Here is a 19,668-nt window from a genome sequence, read left to right as displayed (position 1 = left end):
CTCTTTTGTCAAAAATTGGGCATTTTTGATTGAACAATAAAGGCCTAAAAATGTTATTTAATTCACTTCCAGTGGTGGAGAAACACTTTTTAAGGCCTCAGAGTGAGTAAATTGGCCATTTTCATTCACGTTTACCCATTCCACAAATTTTGCGTTCAGGGCCCCTGGAAGCATGAAAATCACTTTAAACATCTCATTTTATCTCAAAAAGTGATTATCCACGTACAAATGTGAATCTTAGTTCAAAGACGCAACATTTGAAAACGGACCATTTTTTTTAGTTTCTGAAGAATCTCTTTCGTCAAAAAATTGGCATTTTTGATTGAACAATAAAGGCCTCCAAATGTTATTTATTTCACTTCCCGAGGTGGATAAACACTTTTTAAGGCCTCAGAGTGAGTAAATTGGCCATTTTTATTCACGTTTACCCATTCCACAAATCTTGCGTTCAGGGCCCCTGGAAGCATGAAAATCACTTTAAACATCTCATTTTATCTCTAAAAGTGATTATCGACGTACAAATGTGAATTTTAGTTCAAAGACGCAACATTTGAAAATGGCACATTTTTTTAGTTTCTGGAGCATGTCGTAAGGGGGGGTGGTTATCTCTTTTGTCAAAAATTGGGCATTTTTGATTGAACAATAAAGGCCTAAAAATGTAATTTAATTCACTTGCCGTGGTGGAGAAACACTTTTTAAGGCCTCAGAGTGAGTAAATTGGCCATTTTCATTCATGTTTACCCATTCCACAAATCTTGCGTTCAGGGCCCCTGGAAGAATGCAAATCACTTTAAACATCTCATTTTATCTCTAAAAGTGATTATCGACGTACAAATGTGAATTTTAGTTCAAAGACGCAACATTTGAAAACGGACCATTTTTTTAGTTTCTGAAGCATGTCGTAAGGGGGGGTGGTTATCTCTTTCGTCAAAAATTGGGCATTTTTGATTGAACAAGAAAGGCCTCCAAATGTTATTTATTTCACTTCCCGAGGTGGATAAACACTTTTTAAGGCCTCAGAGTGAGTAAATTGGCCATTTTCATTCACGTTTACCCATTCCACAAATCTTGCGTTCAGGGCCCCTGGAAGCATGAAAATCACTTTAAACATCTCATTTTATCTCTAAAAGTGATTATCCACGTACAAATGTGAATTTTAGTTCAAAGACGCAACATTTGAAAACAGACCATTTTTTTAGTTTCTGGAGCATGTCGTAAGGGGGGGTGGTTATCTCTTTCGTCAAAAATCAGGCATTTTTGATTGAACAATAAAGGCCTCCAAATGGTATTTATTTCACTTCCCGTGGTGGAGAAAAACTTTTTAAGGCCTCAGAGTGAGTAATTCGGCCATTTTAATTCACGTTTACCCATTCCACAAATCTTGCGTTCAGGGCCCCTGGAAGCATGAAAATCACTTTAAACATCTCATTTTATCTCTAAAAGTGATTATCCACGTACAAATGTGAATTTTAGTTCAAAGACGCAACATTTGAAAACGGACCATATTTTTAGTTTCTGAAGTATGTCGTAAGGGGGGTGGTTATCTCTTTCGTCAAAAATTGGGCATTTTTGATTGAACAATAAAGGCCTTCAAATGTTATTTATTTCACTTCCCGTGGTGGAGAAACACTTTTTAAGGCCTCAGAGTGAGTAAATTGGCCCTTTTCATTCACGTTTACCCATTCCACAAATTTAGCGTTCATATCCCCTGGAAGCATGAAAATCACTTTAACATCTCATTTTATCTCTAAAAGTGATTATCCACGTACAAATGTGAATTTTAGTTCAAAGACGCAACATTTGAAAACGGACCATTTTTTTAGTTTCTGAAGCATGTCGTAAGGGGGGGTGGTTATCTCTTTCGTCAAAAATTGGGCATTTTTGATTGAACAATAAAGGCCTTCAAATGTTATTTATTTCACTTCCCGTGGTGGAGAAACACTTTTTAAGGCCTCAGAGTGAGTAAATTGGCCCTTTTCATTCACGTTTACCCATTCCACAAATTTAGCGTTCATATCCCCTGGAAGCATGAAAATCACTTTAACATCTCATTTTATCTCTAAAAGTGATTATCCACGTACAAATGTGAATTTTAGTTCAAGGACGCAACATTTGAAAACGGACCATTTTTTTCGTTTCTGAAGCATGTCGTAAGGGGGGGTGGTTATCTCTTTTATCAAAAATTGGGCATTTTTGATTGAACAATAAAGGCCTAAAAATGTAATTTAATTCACTTCCCGTGGTGGAGAAACACTTTTTAAGGCCTCAGAGTGAGTAAATTGGCCATTTTCATTCACGTTTACCCATTCCACAAATCTTACGTTCAGGGCCCCTGGAAGCATGCAAATCACTTTAAACATCTCATTTTATCTCTAAAAGTGATTATCCACGTACAAATGTGAAGTTTAGTTCAAAGACGCAACATTTGAAAACGGCACATTTTTTTAGTTTCTGAAGCATGTCGTAAGGGGGGGTGGTTATCTCTTTCGTTAAAAATTGGGCATTTTTGATTGAACAATAAAGGCCTCCAAATGTTATTTATTTCACTTCCCGAGGTGGATAAATACTTTTTAAGGCCTCAGAGTGAGTAAATTGGCCATTTTCATTCACGTTTACCCATTCCACAAATCTTGCGTTCAGGGCCCCTGGAAGCATGAAAATCACTTTAAACATCTCATTTTATCTCTAAAAGTGATTATCCACGAACAAATGTGAATTTTAGTTCAAAGACGCAACATTTGAAAACGGACCATATTTTTAGTTTCTGAAGCATGGCGTAAGGGGGGTGGTTATCTCTTTTGTCAAAAATTGGGCATTTTTGATTGAACAATAAAGGCCTAAAAATGTTATTTAATTCACTTCCAGTGGTGGAGAAACACTTTTTAAGGCCTCAGAGTGAGTAAATTGGCCATTTTCATTCACGTTTACCCATTCCACAAATTTTGCGTTCAGGGCCCCTGGAAGCATGAAAATCACTTTAAACATCTCATGTTATCTCTAAAAGTGATTATCCACGTACAAATGTGAATTTTAGTTCAAAGACGCAACATTTGAAAACGGCACATTTTTTTAGTTTCTGGAGCATGTCGTAAGGGGGGGGTGGTTATCTCTTTCGTCAAAAATCAGGCATTTTTGATTGAACAATAAAGGCCTAAAAATGTTATTTATTTCTCTTCCCGTGGTGGAGAAACACTTTTTAAGGCCTCAGAGTGAGTAAATTGGCCCTTTTCATTCACGTTTACCCATTCCACAAATTTTGCGTTCATATCCCCTGGAAGCATGAAAATCACTTTAAACATCTCATTTTATCTCTAAAAGTGATTTTCCACGTACAAATGTGAATTTTAGTTCAAAGACGCAACATTTGAAAACAGACCATTTTTTTAGTTTCTGAAGCATGTCGTAAGGGGGGTGGTTATCTCTTTTGTCAAAAATTGGGCATTTTTGATTGAACAATAAAGGCCTCCAAATGTTATTTATTTCACTTCCCGAGGTGGATAAACACTTTTTAAGGCCTCAGAGTGAGTAAATTGGCCATTTTCATTCACGTTTACCCATTCCACAAATTTTGCGTTCAGGGCCCCTGGAAGCATGAAAATCACTTTAAACATCTCATTTTATCTCTAAAAGTGATTATCCACGTACAAATGTGAATTTTAGTTCAAAGACGCAACATTTGAAAATGGCACATTTTTTTAGTTTCTGGAGCATGTCGTAAGGGGGGGTGGTTATCTCTCTCGTCAAAAATCAGGCATTTTTGATTGAACAATAAAGGCCTCCAAATGTTATTTATTTCACTTCCCGTGGTGGAGAAACACTTTTTAAGGCCTCAGAGTGAGTAAATTGGCCCTTTTCATTCACGTTTACCCATTCCACAAATTTTGCGTTCATATCCCCTGGAAGCATGAAAATCACTTTAAACATCTCATTTTATCTCTAAAAGTGATTATCCACATACAAATGTGAATTTTAGTTCAAAGACGCAACATTTGAAAACGGACCATTTTTTTAGTTTCTGAAGCATGTCGTAAGGGGGGGTGGTTATCTCTTTTGTCAAAAATTGGGCATTTTTGATTGAACAATAAAGGCCTAAAAATGTAATTTAATTCACTTCCTGTGGTGGAGAAACACTTTTTAAGGCCTCAGAGTGAGTAAATTGGCCATTTTAATTCACGTTTACCCATTCCACAAATCTTGCGTTCAGGGCCCCTGGAAGCATGCAAATCACTTTAAACATCTCATTGTATCTCTAAAAGTGATTATCCACGTACAAATGTGAATTTTAGTTCAAAGACGTAACATTTGAAAACAGACCATTTTTTTAGTTTCTGGAGCATGTCGTAAGGGGGGGTGGTTATCTCTTTCGTCAAAAATCAGGCATTTTTGATTGAACAATAAAGGCCTCCAAATGGTATTTATTTCACTTCCCGTGGTGGAGAAACACTTTTTAAGGCCTCAGAGTGAGTAAATTGGCCATTTTAATTCACGTTTACCCATTCCACAAATCTTGCGTTCAGGGCCCCTGGAAGCATGAAAATCACTTTAAACATCTCATTTTATCTCTAAAAGTGATTATCCACGTACAAATGTGAATTTTAGTTCAAAGACGCAACATTTGAAAACGGACCATATTTTTAGTTTCTGAAGTATGTCGTAAGGGGGGGTGGTTATCTCTTTCGTCAAAAATTGGGCATTTTTGATTGAACAATAAAGGCCTTCAAACGTTATTTATTTCACTTCCCGTGGTGGAGAAACACTTTTTAAGGCCTCAGAGTGAGTAAATTGGCCCTTTTCATTCACGTTTACCCATTCCACAAATTTAGCGTTCATATCCCCTGGAAGCATGAAAATCACTTTAACATCTCATTTTATCTCTAAAAGTGATTATCCACGTACAAATGTGAATTTTAGTTCAAAGACGCAACATTTGAAAACGGACCATTTTTTTCGTTTCTGAAGCATGTCGTAAGGGGGGGTGGTTATCTCTTTTGTCAAAAATTGGGCATTTTTGATTGAACAATAAAGGCCTAAAAATGTAAATTAATTCACTTCCCGTGGTGGAGAAACACTTTTTAAGGCCTCAGAGTGAGTAAATTGGCCATTTTCATTCACGTTTACCCATTCCACAAATCTTGCGTTCAGGGCCCCTGGAAGCATGCAAATCACTTTAAACATCTCATTGTATCTCTAAAAGTGATTATCCACGTACAAATGTGAATTTTAGTTCAAAGACGCAACATTTGAAAACGGACCATTTTTTTAGTTTCTGAAGCATGTCGTAAGGGGGGGTGGTTATCTCTTTTGTCAAAAATTGGGCATTTTTGATTGAACAATAAAGGCCTAAAAATGTAATTTAATTCACTTCCCGTGGTGGAGAAACACTTTTTAAGGCCTCAGAGTGAGTAAATTGGCGATTTTCATTCACGTTTACCCATTCCACAAATCTTGCGTTCAGGGCCCCTGGAAGCATGCAAATCACTTTAAACATCTCATTTTATCTCTAAAAGTGATTATCCATGTACAAATGTGAATTTTAGTTCAAAGACGCAACATTTGAAAACGGACCATTTTTTTAGTTTCTGAAGCATGTCGTAAGGGGGGGGTGGTTATCTCTTTGGTCAAAAATTGGGCATTTTTGATTCAACAATAAAGGCCTCCAAATGTTATTTATTTCACTTCCCGTGGTGGAGAAACACTTTTTAAGGCCTCAGAGTGAGTAAATTGGCCATTTTCATTCACGTTTACCCATTTCACAAATTTTGCATTCAGGGCCCCTGGAAGCATGAAAATCACTTTAAACATCTCATTTTGGGCCTCATGTAGGAAGCCAAATACCGGTCGGTAACGGCCGATTTTCGGTAATTATACCGTTACCGACCGGTATTTTGGCCATTGGTATGTAGGGGGACAAACTTTGCTTTCGGAATTTACCGAATCGGTAAAATTACCGATTCGGTAATAATACCGAATCGGTAATGTTACCGAATCGGTAACTTTTCCGAATCGGTAATTTTACCGATTCGGTAAATTCCGAAAGCAAAATCGAGATGTAGGGGGAGTGTGTGTGTGTGTTTAAGAGTCGGTATTTACCACCAACTTATAGTTGGTGGTAAATAATGAATGTATGTGTAAATGCATTTTCACGCGCGTAGCAGTGTGCAATGTGGCATACATACATGCCCTTAGGGCATGTATGTGTGCCACATGTGCACACATGGCCGAATCAGGGGTGCAACAGGGTGTCAATGTGACACCCTGCCACCCTTGTATGTGTTCCCCCATTACCGAATCGGTATTTACCGATTCGGTAATGAGGCATACCTTCCCATCAATTGGAAGGTATGCCTCATTACCGAATCGGTAAATACCGATTCGGTAATTACCGACTAGTAACGATTCGGTAAAAAATACCGACTCATTACCTACATACCAGTTACCACTTCTAAAATACCGATTCGGTATCGTTCGGTATTTTAGAAGTGGTAACTGGTATGCTACCTACATGAGGCCCTTTATCTCTAAAAGTGATTATCCACGAACAAATGTGAATTTTAGTTCAAAGACGCAACATTTGAAAACTGACCATTTTTTTAGTTTCTGAAGCATGTCGTAAGGGGGGGTGGTTATCTCTTTCGTCAAAAATTGGGCATTTTTGATTGAACAATAAAGGCCTCCAAATGTTATTTATTTCACTTCCCGAGGTGGATAAACACTTTTTAAGGCCTCAGAGTGAGTAAATTGGCCATTTTCATTCACGTTTACCCATTCCACAAATCTTGCGTTCAGGGCCCCTGGAAGCATGAAAATCACTTTAAACATCTCATTTTATCTCTAAAAGTGATTATCCACGAACAAATGTGAATTTTAGTTCAAAGACGCAACATTTGAAAACGGCACATTTTTTTAGTTTCTTGAGCATGTCGTAAGGGGGGTGGTTATCTCTTTCGTCAAAAATCAGGCATTTTTGATTGAACAATAAAGGCCTCCAAATGTTATGTATTTCACTTCCCGTGGTGGAGAAACACTTTTTAAGGCCTCAGAGTGAGTAAATTGGCCCTTTTCATTCACGTTTACCCGTTCCACAAATTTAGCGTTCATATCCCCTGGAAGCATGAAAATCACTTTAACATCTCATTTTATCTCTAAAAGTGATTATCCACGTACAAATGTGAATTTTAGTTCAAAGACGCAACATTTGAAAACGGACCATTTTTTTCGTTTCTGAAGCATGTCGTAAGGGGGGGTGGTTATCTCTTTTGTCAAAAATTGGGCATTTTTGATTGAACAATAAAGGCCTAAAAATGTAATTTAATTCACTTCCCGTGGTGGAGAAACACTTTTGAAGGCCTCAGAGTGAGTAAATTGGCCATTTTGATTCACGTTTACCCATTCCACAAATCTTGCGTTCAGGGCCCCTGGAAGCATGCAAATCACTTTAAACATCTCATTTTATCTCTAAAAGTGATTATCCATGTACAAATGTGAATTTTAGTTCAAAGACGCAACATTTGAAAACGGACCATTTTTTTAGTTTCTGAAGCATGTCGTAAGGGGGGGGTGGTTATCTCTTTGGTCAAAAATTGGGCATTTTTGATTCAACAATAAAGGCCTCCAAATGTTATTTATTTCACTTCCCGTGGTGGAGAAACACTTTTTAAGGCCTCAGAGTGAGTAAATTGGCCATTTTCATTCACGTTTACCCATTTCACAAATTTTGCATTCAGGGCCCCTGGAAGCATGAAAATCACTTTAAACATCTCATTTTGGGCCTCATGTAGGAAGCCAAATACCGGTCGGTAACGGCCGATTTTCGGTAATTATACCGTTACCGACCGGTATTTTGGCCATTGGTATGTAGGGGGACAAACTTTGCTTTCGGAATTTACCGAATCGGTAAAATTACCGATTCGGTAATAATACCGAATCGGTAATGTTACCGAATCGGTAACTTTTCCGAATCGGTAATTTTACCGATTCGGTAAATTCCGAAAGCAAAATCGAGATGTAGGGGGAGTGTGTGTGTGTGTTTAAGAGTCGGTATTTACCACCAACTTATAGTTGGTGGTAAATAATGAATGTATGTGTAAATGCATTTTCACGCGCGTAGCAGTGTGCAATGTGGCATACATACATGCCCTTAGGGCATGTATGTGTGCCACATGTGCACACATGGCCGAATCAGGGGTGCAACAGGGTGTCAATGTGACACCCTGCCACCCTTGTATGTGTTCCCCCATTACCGAATCGGTATTTACCGATTCGGTAATGAGGCATACCTTCCCATCAATTGGAAGGTATGCCTCATTACCGAATCGGTAAATACCGATTCGGTAATTACCGACTAGTAACGATTCGGTAAAAAATACCGACTCATTACCTACATACCAGTTACCACTTCTAAAATACCGATTCGGTATCGTTCGGTATTTTAGAAGTGGTAACTGGTATGCTACCTACATGAGGCCCTTTATCTCTAAAAGTGATTATCCACGAACAAATGTGAATTTTAGTTCAAAGACGCAACATTTGAAAACTGACCATTTTTTTAGTTTCTGAAGCATGGCGTAAGGGGGGGTGGTTATCTCTTTTGTCAAAAATTGGGCATTTTTGATTGAACAATAAAGGCCTAAAAATGTTATTTAATTCACTTCCAGTGGTAGAGAAACACTTTTTAAGGCCTCAGAGTGAGTAAATTGGCCATTTTCATTCACGTTTACCCATTTCACAAATTTTGCGTTCAGGGCCCCTGGAAGCATGAAAATCACTTTAAACATCTCATTTTATCTCTAAAAGTGATTATCCACGAACAAATGTGAATTTTAGTTCAAAGACGCAACATTTGAAAACGGACCATTTTTTTAGTTTCTGAAGCATGGCGTAAGGGGGGGTGGTTATCTCTTTTGTCAAAAATTGGGCATTTTTGATTGAACAATAAAGGCCTAAAAATGTTATTTAATTCACTTCCAGTGGTGGAGAAACACTTTTTAAGGCCTCAGAGTGAGTAAATTGGCCATTTTCATTCACGTTTACCCATTCCACAAATCTTGCATTCAGGGCCCCTGGAAGCATGAAAATCACTTTAAACATCTCATTTTATCTCTAAAAGTGATTATCCACGAACAAATGTGAATTTTAGTTCAAAGACGCAACATTTGAAAACGGACCATATTTTTAGTTTCTGAAGCATGGCGTAAGGGGGGTGGTTATCTCTTTTGTCAAAAATTGGGCATTTTTGATTGAACAATAAAGGCCTAAAAATGTTATTTAATTCACTTCCAGTGGTGGAGAAACACTTTTTAAGGCCTCAGAGTGAGTAAATTGGCCATTTTCATTCACGTTTACCCATTCCACAAATTTTGCGTTCAGGGCCCCTGGAAGCATGAAAATCACTTTAAACATCTCATTTTATCTCAAAAAGTGATTATCCACGTACAAATGTGAATCTTAGTTCAAAGACGCAACATTTGAAAACGGACCATTTTTTTTAGTTTCTGAAGAATCTCTTTCGTCAAAAAATTGGCATTTTTGATTGAACAATAAAGGCCTCCAAATGTTATTTATTTCACTTCCCGAGGTGGATAAACACTTTTTAAGGCCTCAGAGTGAGTAAATTGGCCATTTTTATTCACGTTTACCCATTCCACAAATCTTGCGTTCAGGGCCCCTGGAAGCATGAAAATCACTTTAAACATCTCATTTTATCTCTAAAAGTGATTATCGACGTACAAATGTGAATTTTAGTTCAAAGACGCAACATTTGAAAATGGCACATTTTTTTAGTTTCTGGAGCATGTCGTAAGGGGGGGTGGTTATCTCTTTTGTCAAAAATTGGGCATTTTTGATTGAACAATAAAGGCCTAAAAATGTAATTTAATTCACTTGCCGTGGTGGAGAAACACTTTTTAAGGCCTCAGAGTGAGTAAATTGGCCATTTTCATTCATGTTTACCCATTCCACAAATCTTGCGTTCAGGGCCCCTGGAAGAATGCAAATCACTTTAAACATCTCATTTTATCTCTAAAAGTGATTATCGACGTACAAATGTGAATTTTAGTTCAAAGACGCAACATTTGAAAACGGACCATTTTTTTAGTTTCTGAAGCATGTCGTAAGGGGGGGTGGTTATCTCTTTCGTCAAAAATTGGGCATTTTTGATTGAACAAGAAAGGCCTCCAAATGTTATTTATTTCACTTCCCGAGGTGGATAAACACTTTTTAAGGCCTCAGAGTGAGTAAATTGGCCATTTTCATTCACGTTTACCCATTCCACAAATCTTGCGTTCAGGGCCCCTGGAAGCATGAAAATCACTTTAAACATCTCATTTTATCTCTAAAAGTGATTATCCACGTACAAATGTGAATTTTAGTTCAAAGACGCAACATTTGAAAACAGACCATTTTTTTAGTTTCTGGAGCATGTCGTAAGGGGGGGTGGTTATCTCTTTCGTCAAAAATCAGGCATTTTTGATTGAACAATAAAGGCCTCCAAATGGTATTTATTTCACTTCCCGTGGTGGAGAAAAACTTTTTAAGGCCTCAGAGTGAGTAATTCGGCCATTTTAATTCACGTTTACCCATTCCACAAATCTTGCGTTCAGGGCCCCTGGAAGCATGAAAATCACTTTAAACATCTCATTTTATCTCTAAAAGTGATTATCCACGTACAAATGTGAATTTTAGTTCAAAGACGCAACATTTGAAAACGGACCATATTTTTAGTTTCTGAAGTATGTCGTAAGGGGGGGTGGTTATCTCTTTCGTCAAAAATTGGGCATTTTTGATTGAACAATAAAGGCCTTCAAATGTTATTTATTTCACTTCCCGTGGTGGAGAAACACTTTTTAAGGCCTCAGAGTGAGTAAATTGGCCCTTTTCATTCACGTTTACCCATTCCACAAATTTAGCGTTCATATCCCCTGGAAGCATGAAAATCACTTTAACATCTCATTTTATCTCTAAAAGTGATTATCCACGTACAAATGTGAATTTTAGTTCAAAGACGCAACATTTGAAAACGGACCATTTTTTTAGTTTCTGAAGCATGTCGTAAGGGGAGGTGGTTATCTCTTTCGTCAAAAATTGGGCATTTTTGATTGAACAATAAAGGCCTTCAAATGTTATTTATTTCACTTCCCGTGGTGGAGAAACACTTTTTAAGGCCTCAGAGTGAGTAAATTGGCCCTTTTCATTCACGTTTACCCATTCCACAAATTTAGCGTTCATATCCCCTGGAAGCATGAAAATCACTTTAACATCTCATTTTATCTCTAAAAGTGATTATCCACGTACAAATGTGAATTTTAGTTCAAGGACGCAACATTTGAAAACGGACCATTTTTTTCGTTTCTGAAGCATGTCGTAAGGGGGGGTGGTTATCTCTTTTATCAAAAATTGGGCATTTTTGATTGAACAATAAAGGCCTAAAAATGTAATTTAATTCACTTCCCGTGGTGGAGAAACACTTTTTAAGGCCTCAGAGTGAGTAAATTGGCCATTTTCATTCACGTTTACCCATTCCACAAATCTTACGTTCAGGGCCCCTGGAAGCATGCAAATCACTTTAAACATCTCATTTTATCTCTAAAAGTGATTATCCACGTACAAATGTGAATTTTAGTTCAAAGACGCAACATTTGAAAACGGCACATTTTTTTAGTTTCTGAAGCATGTCGTAAGGGGGGGTGGTTATCTCTTTCGTTAAAAATTGGGCATTTTTGATTGAACAATAAAGGCCTCCAAATGTTATTTATTTCACTTCCCGAGGTGGATAAATACTTTTTAAGGCCTCAGAGTGAGTAAATTGGCCATTTTCATTCACGTTTACCCATTCCACAAATCTTGCGTTCAGGGCCCCTGGAAGCATGAAAATCACTTTAAACATCTCATTTTATCTCTAAAAGTGATTATCCACGAACAAATGTGAATTTTAGTTCAAAGACGCAACATTTGAAAACGGACCATATTTTTAGTTTCTGAAGCATGGCGTAAGGGGGGTGGTTATCTCTTTTGTCAAAAATTGGGCATTTTTGATTGAACAATAAAGGCCTAAAAATGTTATTTAATTCACTTCCAGTGGTGGAGAAACACTTTTTAAGGCCTCAGAGTGAGTAAATTGGCCATTTTCATTCACGTTTACCCATTCCACAAATTTTGCGTTCAGGGCCCCTGGAAGCATGAAAATCACTTTAAACATCTCATGTTATCTCTAAAAGTGATTATCCACGTACAAATGTGAATTTTAGTTCAAAGACGCAACATTTGAAAACGGCACATTTTTTTAGTTTCTGGAGCATGTCGTAAGGGGGGGGTGGTTATCTCTTTCGTCAAAAATCAGGCATTTTTGATTGAACAATAAAGGCCTAAAAATGTTATTTATTTCTCTTCCCGTGGTGGAGAAACACTTTTTAAGGCCTCAGAGTGAGTAAATTGGCCCTTTTCATTCACGTTTACCCATTCCACAAATTTTGCGTTCATATCCCCTGGAAGCATGAAAATCACTTTAAACATCTCATTTTATCTCTAAAAGTGATTTTCCACGTACAAATGTGAATTTTAGTTCAAAGACGCAACATTTGAAAACAGACCATTTTTTTAGTTTCTGAAGCATGTCGTAAGGGGGGTGGTTATCTCTTTTGTCAAAAATTGGGCATTTTTGATTGAACAATAAAGGCCTCCAAATGTTATTTATTTCACTTCCCGAGGTGGATAAACACTTTTTAAGGCCTCAGAGTGAGTAAATTGGCCATTTTCATTCACGTTTACCCATTCCACAAATTTTGCGTTCAGGGCCCCTGGAAGCATGAAAATCACTTTAAACATCTCATTTTATCTCTAAAAGTGATTATCCACGTACAAATGTGAATTTTAGTTCAAAGACGCAACATTTGAAAATGGCACATTTTTTTAGTTTCTGGAGCATGTCGTAAGGGGGGGTGGTTATCTCTCTCGTCAAAAATCAGGCATTTTTGATTGAACAATAAAGGCCTCCAAATGTTATTTATTTCACTTCCCGTGGTGGAGAAACACTTTTTAAGGCCTCAGAGTGAGTAAATTGGCCCTTTTCATTCACGTTTACCCATTCCACAAATTTTGCGTTCATATCCCCTGGAAGCATGAAAATCACTTTAAACATCTCATTTTATCTCTAAAAGTGATTATCCACATACAAATGTGAATTTTAGTTCAAAGACGCAACATTTGAAAACGGACCATTTTTTTAGTTTCTGAAGCATGTCGTAAGGGGGGGTGGTTATCTCTTTTGTCAAAAATTGGGCATTTTTGATTGAACAATAAAGGCCTAAAAATGTAATTTAATTCACTTCCTGTGGTGGAGAAACACTTTTTAAGGCCTCAGAGTGAGTAAATTGGCCATTTTAATTCACGTTTACCCATTCCACAAATCTTGCGTTCAGGGCCCCTGGAAGCATGCAAATCACTTTAAACATCTCATTGTATCTCTAAAAGTGATTATCCACGTACAAATGTGAATTTTAGTTCAAAGACGTAACATTTGAAAACAGACCATTTTTTTAGTTTCTGGAGCATGTCGTAAGGGGGGGTGGTTATCTCTTTCGTCAAAAATCAGGCATTTTTGATTGAACAATAAAGGCCTCCAAATGGTATTTATTTCACTTCCCGTGGTGGAGAAACACTTTTTAAGGCCTCAGAGTGAGTAAATTGGCCATTTTAATTCACGTTTACCCATTCCACAAATCTTGCGTTCAGGGCCCCTGGAAGCATGAAAATCACTTTAAACATCTCATTTTATCTCTAAAAGTGATTATCCACGTACAAATGTGAATTTTAGTTCAAAGACGCAACATTTGAAAACGGACCATATTTTTAGTTTCTGAAGTATGTCGTAAGGGGGGGTGGTTATCTCTTTCGTCAAAAATTGGGCATTTTTGATTGAACAATAAAGGCCTTCAAACGTTATTTATTTCACTTCCCGTGGTGGAGAAACACTTTTTAAGGCCTCAGAGTGAGTAAATTGGCCCTTTTCATTCACGTTTACCCATTCCACAAATTTAGCGTTCATATCCCCTGGAAGCATGAAAATCACTTTAACATCTCATTTTATCTCTAAAAGTGATTATCCACGTACAAATGTGAATTTTAGTTCAAAGACGCAACATTTGAAAACGGACCATTTTTTTCGTTTCTGAAGCATGTCGTAAGGGGGGGTGGTTATCTCTTTTGTCAAAAATTGGGCATTTTTGATTGAACAATAAAGGCCTAAAAATGTAAATTAATTCACTTCCCGTGGTGGAGAAACACTTTTTAAGGCCTCAGAGTGAGTAAATTGGCCATTTTCATTCACGTTTACCCATTCCACAAATCTTGCGTTCAGGGCCCCTGGAAGCATGCAAATCACTTTAAACATCTCATTGTATCTCTAAAAGTGATTATCCACGTACAAATGTGAATTTTAGTTCAAAGACGCAACATTTGAAAACGGACCATTTTTTTAGTTTCTGAAGCATGTCGTAAGGGGGGGTGGTTATCTCTTTTGTCAAAAATTGGGCATTTTTGATTGAACAATAAAGGCCTAAAAATGTAATTTAATTCACTTCCCGTGGTGGAGAAACACTTTTTAAGGCCTCAGAGTGAGTAAATTGGCGATTTTCATTCACGTTTACCCATTCCACAAATCTTGCGTTCAGGGCCCCTGGAAGCATGCAAATCACTTTAAACATCTCATTTTATCTCTAAAAGTGATTATCCACGTACAAATGTGAATTTTAGTTCAAAGACGCAACATTTGAAAACGGACCATTTTTTTAGTTTCTGAAGCATGTCGTAAGGGAGGGGTGGTTATCTCTTTCGTCAAAAATATGGCATTTTTGATTCAACAATAAAGGCCTCCAAATGTTATTTATTTCACTTCCCGTGGTGGAGAAACACTTTTTAAGGCCTCAGAGTGAGTAAATTGGCCATTTTAATTCACGTTTACCCATTCCACAAATCTTGCGTTCAGGGCCCCTGGAAGCATGAAAATCACTTTAAACATCTCATGTTATCTCTAAAAGTGATTATCCACGTACAAATGTGAATTTTAGTTCAAAGACGCAACATTTGAAAATGGCACATTTTTTTAGTTTCTGGAGCATGTCGTAAGGGGGGGTGGTTATCTCTTTCGTCAAAAATCAGGCATTTTTGATTGAACAATAAAGGCCTAAAAATGTTATTTATTTCTCTTCCCGTGGTGGAGAAACACTTTTTAAGGCCTCAGAGTGAGTAAATTGGCCCTTTTCATTCACGTTTACCCATTCCACAAATTTTGCGTTCATATCCCCTGGAAGCATGAAAATCACTTTAAACATCTCATTTTATCTCTAAAAGTGATTTTCCACGTACAAATGTGAATTTTAGTTCAAAGACGCAACATTTGAAAACAGACCATTTTTTTAGTTTCTGAAGCATGTCGTAAGGGGGGGTGGTTATCTCTTTTGTCAAAAATTGGGCATTTTTGATTGAACAATAAAGGCCTAAAAATGTTATTTAATTCACTTCCAGTGGTGGAGAAACACTTTATAAGGCCTCAGAGTGAGTAAATTGGCCATTTTCATTCACGTTTACCCATTCCACAAATTTTGCGTTCAGGGCCCCTGGAAGCATGAAAATCACTTTAAACATCTCATGTTATCTCTAAAAGTGATTATCCACGTACAAATGTGAATTTTAGTTCAAAGACGCAACATTTGAAAACGGCACATTTTTTTAGTTTCTGGAGCATGTCGTAAGGGGGGGTGGTTATCTCTTTCGTCAAAAATCAGGCATTTTTGATTGAACAATAAAGGCCTCCAAATGTTATTTATTTCACTTCCAGTGGTGGAGAAACACTTTTTAAGGCCTCAGAGTGAGTAAATTGGCCCTTTTCATTCACGTTTACCCATTCCACAAATTTTGCGTTCATATCCCCTGGAAGCATGAAAATCACTTTAAACATCTCATTTTATCTCTAAAAGTGATTATCCACATACAAATGTGAATTTTAGTTCAAAGACGCAACATTTGAAAACGGACCATTTTTTTAGTTTCTGAAGCATGTCGTAAGGGGGGGTGGTTATCTCTTTTGTCAAAAATTGGGCATTTTTGATTGAACAATAAAGGCCTAAAAATGTAATTTAATTCACTTCCTGTGGTGGAGAAACACTTTTTAAGGCCTCAGAGTGAGTAAATTGGCCATTTTCATTCACGTTTACCCATTCCACAAATCTTGCGTTCAGGGCCCCTGGAAGCATGCAAATCACTTTAAACATCTCATTGTATCTCTAAAAGTGATTATCCACGTACAAATGTGAATTTTAGTTCAAAGACGTAACATTTGAAAACGGACCATTTTTTTACTTTCTGAAGCATGTCGTAAGGGGGGGGTGGTTATCTCTTTCGTCAAAAATTGGGCATTTTTGATTGAACAATAAAGGCCTAAAAATGTTATTTAATTCACTTCCCGTGGTGGAGAAACACTTTTTAAGGCCTCAGAGTGAGTAAATTGGCCATTTTCATTCACGTTTACCCATTCCACAAATCTTGCGTTCAGGGCCCCTGGAAGCATGAAAATCACTTTAAACATCTCATTTTATCTCTAAAAGTGATTATCCACGTACAAATGTGAATTTTAGTTCAAAGACGCAACATTTGAAAACAGACCATTTTTTTAGTTTCTGGAGCATGTCGTAAGGGGGGGTGGTTATCTCTTTCGTCAAAAATCAGGCATTTTTGATTGAACAATAAAGGCCTCCAAATGGTATTTATTTCACTTCCCGTGGTGGAGAAACACTTTTTAAGGCCTCAGAGTGAGTAAATTGGCCATTTTAATTCACGTTTACCCATTCCACAAATCTTGCGTTCAGGGCCCCTGGAAGCATGAAAATCACTTTAAACATCTCATTTTATCTCTAAAAGTGATTATCCACGTACAAATGTGAATTTTAGTTCAAAGACGCAACATTTGAAAACGGACCATATTTTTAGTTTCTGAAGTATGTCGTAAGGGGGGGTGGTTATCTCTTTCGTCAAAAATTGGGCATTTTTGATTGAACAATAAAGGCCTTCAAACGTTATTTATTTCACTTCCCGTGGTGGAGAAACACTTTTTAAGGCCTCAGAGTGAGTAAATTGGCCCTTTTCATTCACGTTTACCCATTCCACAAATTTAGCGTTCATATCCCCTGGAAGCATGAAAATCACTTTAACATCTCATTTTATCTCTAAAAGTGATTATCCACGTACAAATGTGAATTTTAGTTCAAAGACGCAACATTTGAAAACGGACCATTTTTTTCGTTTCTGAAGCATGTCGTAAGGGGGGGTGGTTATCTCTTTTGTCAAAAATTGGGCATTTTTGATTGAACAATAAAGGCCTAAAAATGTAAATTAATTCACTTCCCGTGGTGGAGAAACACTTTTTAAGGCCTCAGAGTGAGTAAATTGGCCATTTTCATTCACGTTTACCCATTCCACAAATCTTGCGTTCAGGGCCCCTGGAAGCATGCAAATCACTTTAAACATCTCATTGTATCTCTAAAAGTGATTATCCACGTACAAATGTGAATTTTAGTTCAAAGACGCAACATTTGAAAACGGACCATTTTTTTAGTTTCTGAAGCATGTCGTAAGGGGGGGTGGTTATCTCTTTTGTCAAAAATTGGGCATTTTTGATTGAACAATAAAGGCCTAAAAATGTAATTTAATTCACTTCCCGTGGTGGAGAAACACTTTTTAAGGCCTCAGAGTGAGTAAATTGGCGATTTTCATTCACGTTTACCCATTCCACAAATCTTGCGTTCAGGGCCCCTGGAAGCATGCAAATCACTTTAAACATCTCATTTTATCTCTAAAAGTGATTATCCACGTACAAATGTGAATTTTAGTTCAAAGACGCAACATTTGAAAACGGACCATTTTTTTAGTTTCTGAAGCATGTCGTAAGGGAGGGGTGGTTATCTCTTTCGTCAAAAATATGGCATTTTTGATTCAACAATAAAGGCCTCCAAATGTTATTTATTTCACTTCCCGTGGTGGAGAAACACTTTTTAAGGCCTCAGAGTGAGTAAATTGGCCATTTTAATTCACGTTTACCCATTCCACAAATCTTGCGTTCAGGGCCCCTGGAAGCATGAAAATCACTTTAAACATCTCATGTTATCTCTAAAAGTGATTATCCACGTACAAATGTGAATTTTAGTTCAAAGACGCAACATTTGAAAATGGCACATTTTTTTAGTTTCTGGAGCATGTCGTAAGGGGGGGTGGTTATCTCTTTCGTCAAAAATCAGGCATTTTTGATTGAACAATAAAGGCCTAAAAATGTTATTTATTTCTCTTCCCGTGGTGGAGAAACACTTTTTAAGGCCTCAGAGTGAGTAAATTGGCCCTTTTCATTCACGTTTACCCATTCCACAAATTTTGCGTTCATATCCCCTGGAAGCATGAAAATCACTTTAAACATCTCATTTTATCTCTAAAAGTGATTTTCCACGTACAAATGTGAATTTTAGTTCAAAGACGCAACATTTGAAAACAGACCATTTTTTTAGTTTCTGAAGCATGTCGTAAGGGGGGGTGGTTATCTCTTTTGTCAAAAATTGGGCATTTTTGATTGAACAATAAAGGCCTAAAAATGTTATTTAATTCACTTCCAGTGGTGGAGAAACACTTTTTAAGGCCTCAGAGTGAGTAAATTGGCCATTTTCATTCACGTTTACCCATTCCACAAATTTTGCGTTCAGGGCCCCTGGAAGCATGAAAATCACTTTAAACATCTCATGTTATCTCTAAAAGTGATTATCCACGTACAAATGTGAATTTTAGTTCAAAGACGCAACATTTGAAAACGGCACATTTTTTTAGTTTCTGGAGCATGTCGTAAGGGGGGGTGGTTATCTCTTTCGTCAAAAATCAGGCATTTTTGATTGAACAATAAAGGCCTCCAAATGTTATTTATTTCACTTCCAGTGGTGGAGAAACACTTTTTAAGGCCTCAGAGTGAGTAAATTGGCCCTTTTCATTCACGTTTACCCATTCCACAAATTTTGCGTTCATATCCCCTGGAAGCATGAAAATCACTTTAAACATCTCATTTTATCTCTAAAAGTGATTATCCACATACAAATGTGAATTTTAGTTCAAAGACGCAACATTTGAAAACGGACCATTTTTTTAGTTTCTGAAGCATGTCGTAAGGGGGGGTGGTTATCTCTTTTGTCAAAAATTGGGCATTTTTGATTGAACAATAAAGGCCTAAAAATGTAATTTAATTCACTTCCTGTGGTGGAGAAACACTTTTTAAGGCCTCAGAGTGAGTAAATTGGCCATTTTCATTCACGTTTACCCATTCCACAAATCTTGCGTTCAGGGCCCCTGGAAGCATGCAAATCACTTTAAACATCTCATTGTATCTCTAAAAGTGATTATCCACGTACAAATGTGAATTTTAGTTCAAAGACGTAACATTTGAAAACGGACCATTTTTTTACTTTCTGAAGCATGTCGTAAGGGGGGGGTGGTTATCTCTTTCGTCAAAAATTGGGCATTTTTGATTGAACAATAAAGGCCTAAAAATGTTATTTAATTCACTTCCCGTGGTGGAGAAACACTTTTTAAGGCCTCAGAGTGAGTAAATTGGCCATTTTCATTCACGTTTACCCATTCCACAAATCTTGC

This window comes from Triturus cristatus, chromosome 12, assembly GCF_964204655.1.
Source record: "Triturus cristatus chromosome 12, aTriCri1.1, whole genome shotgun sequence".
NCBI classification, from domain to species: Eukaryota; Metazoa; Chordata; class Amphibia; order Caudata; family Salamandridae; genus Triturus; species Triturus cristatus.
This window is presented reverse-complemented; position numbering follows the sequence as displayed.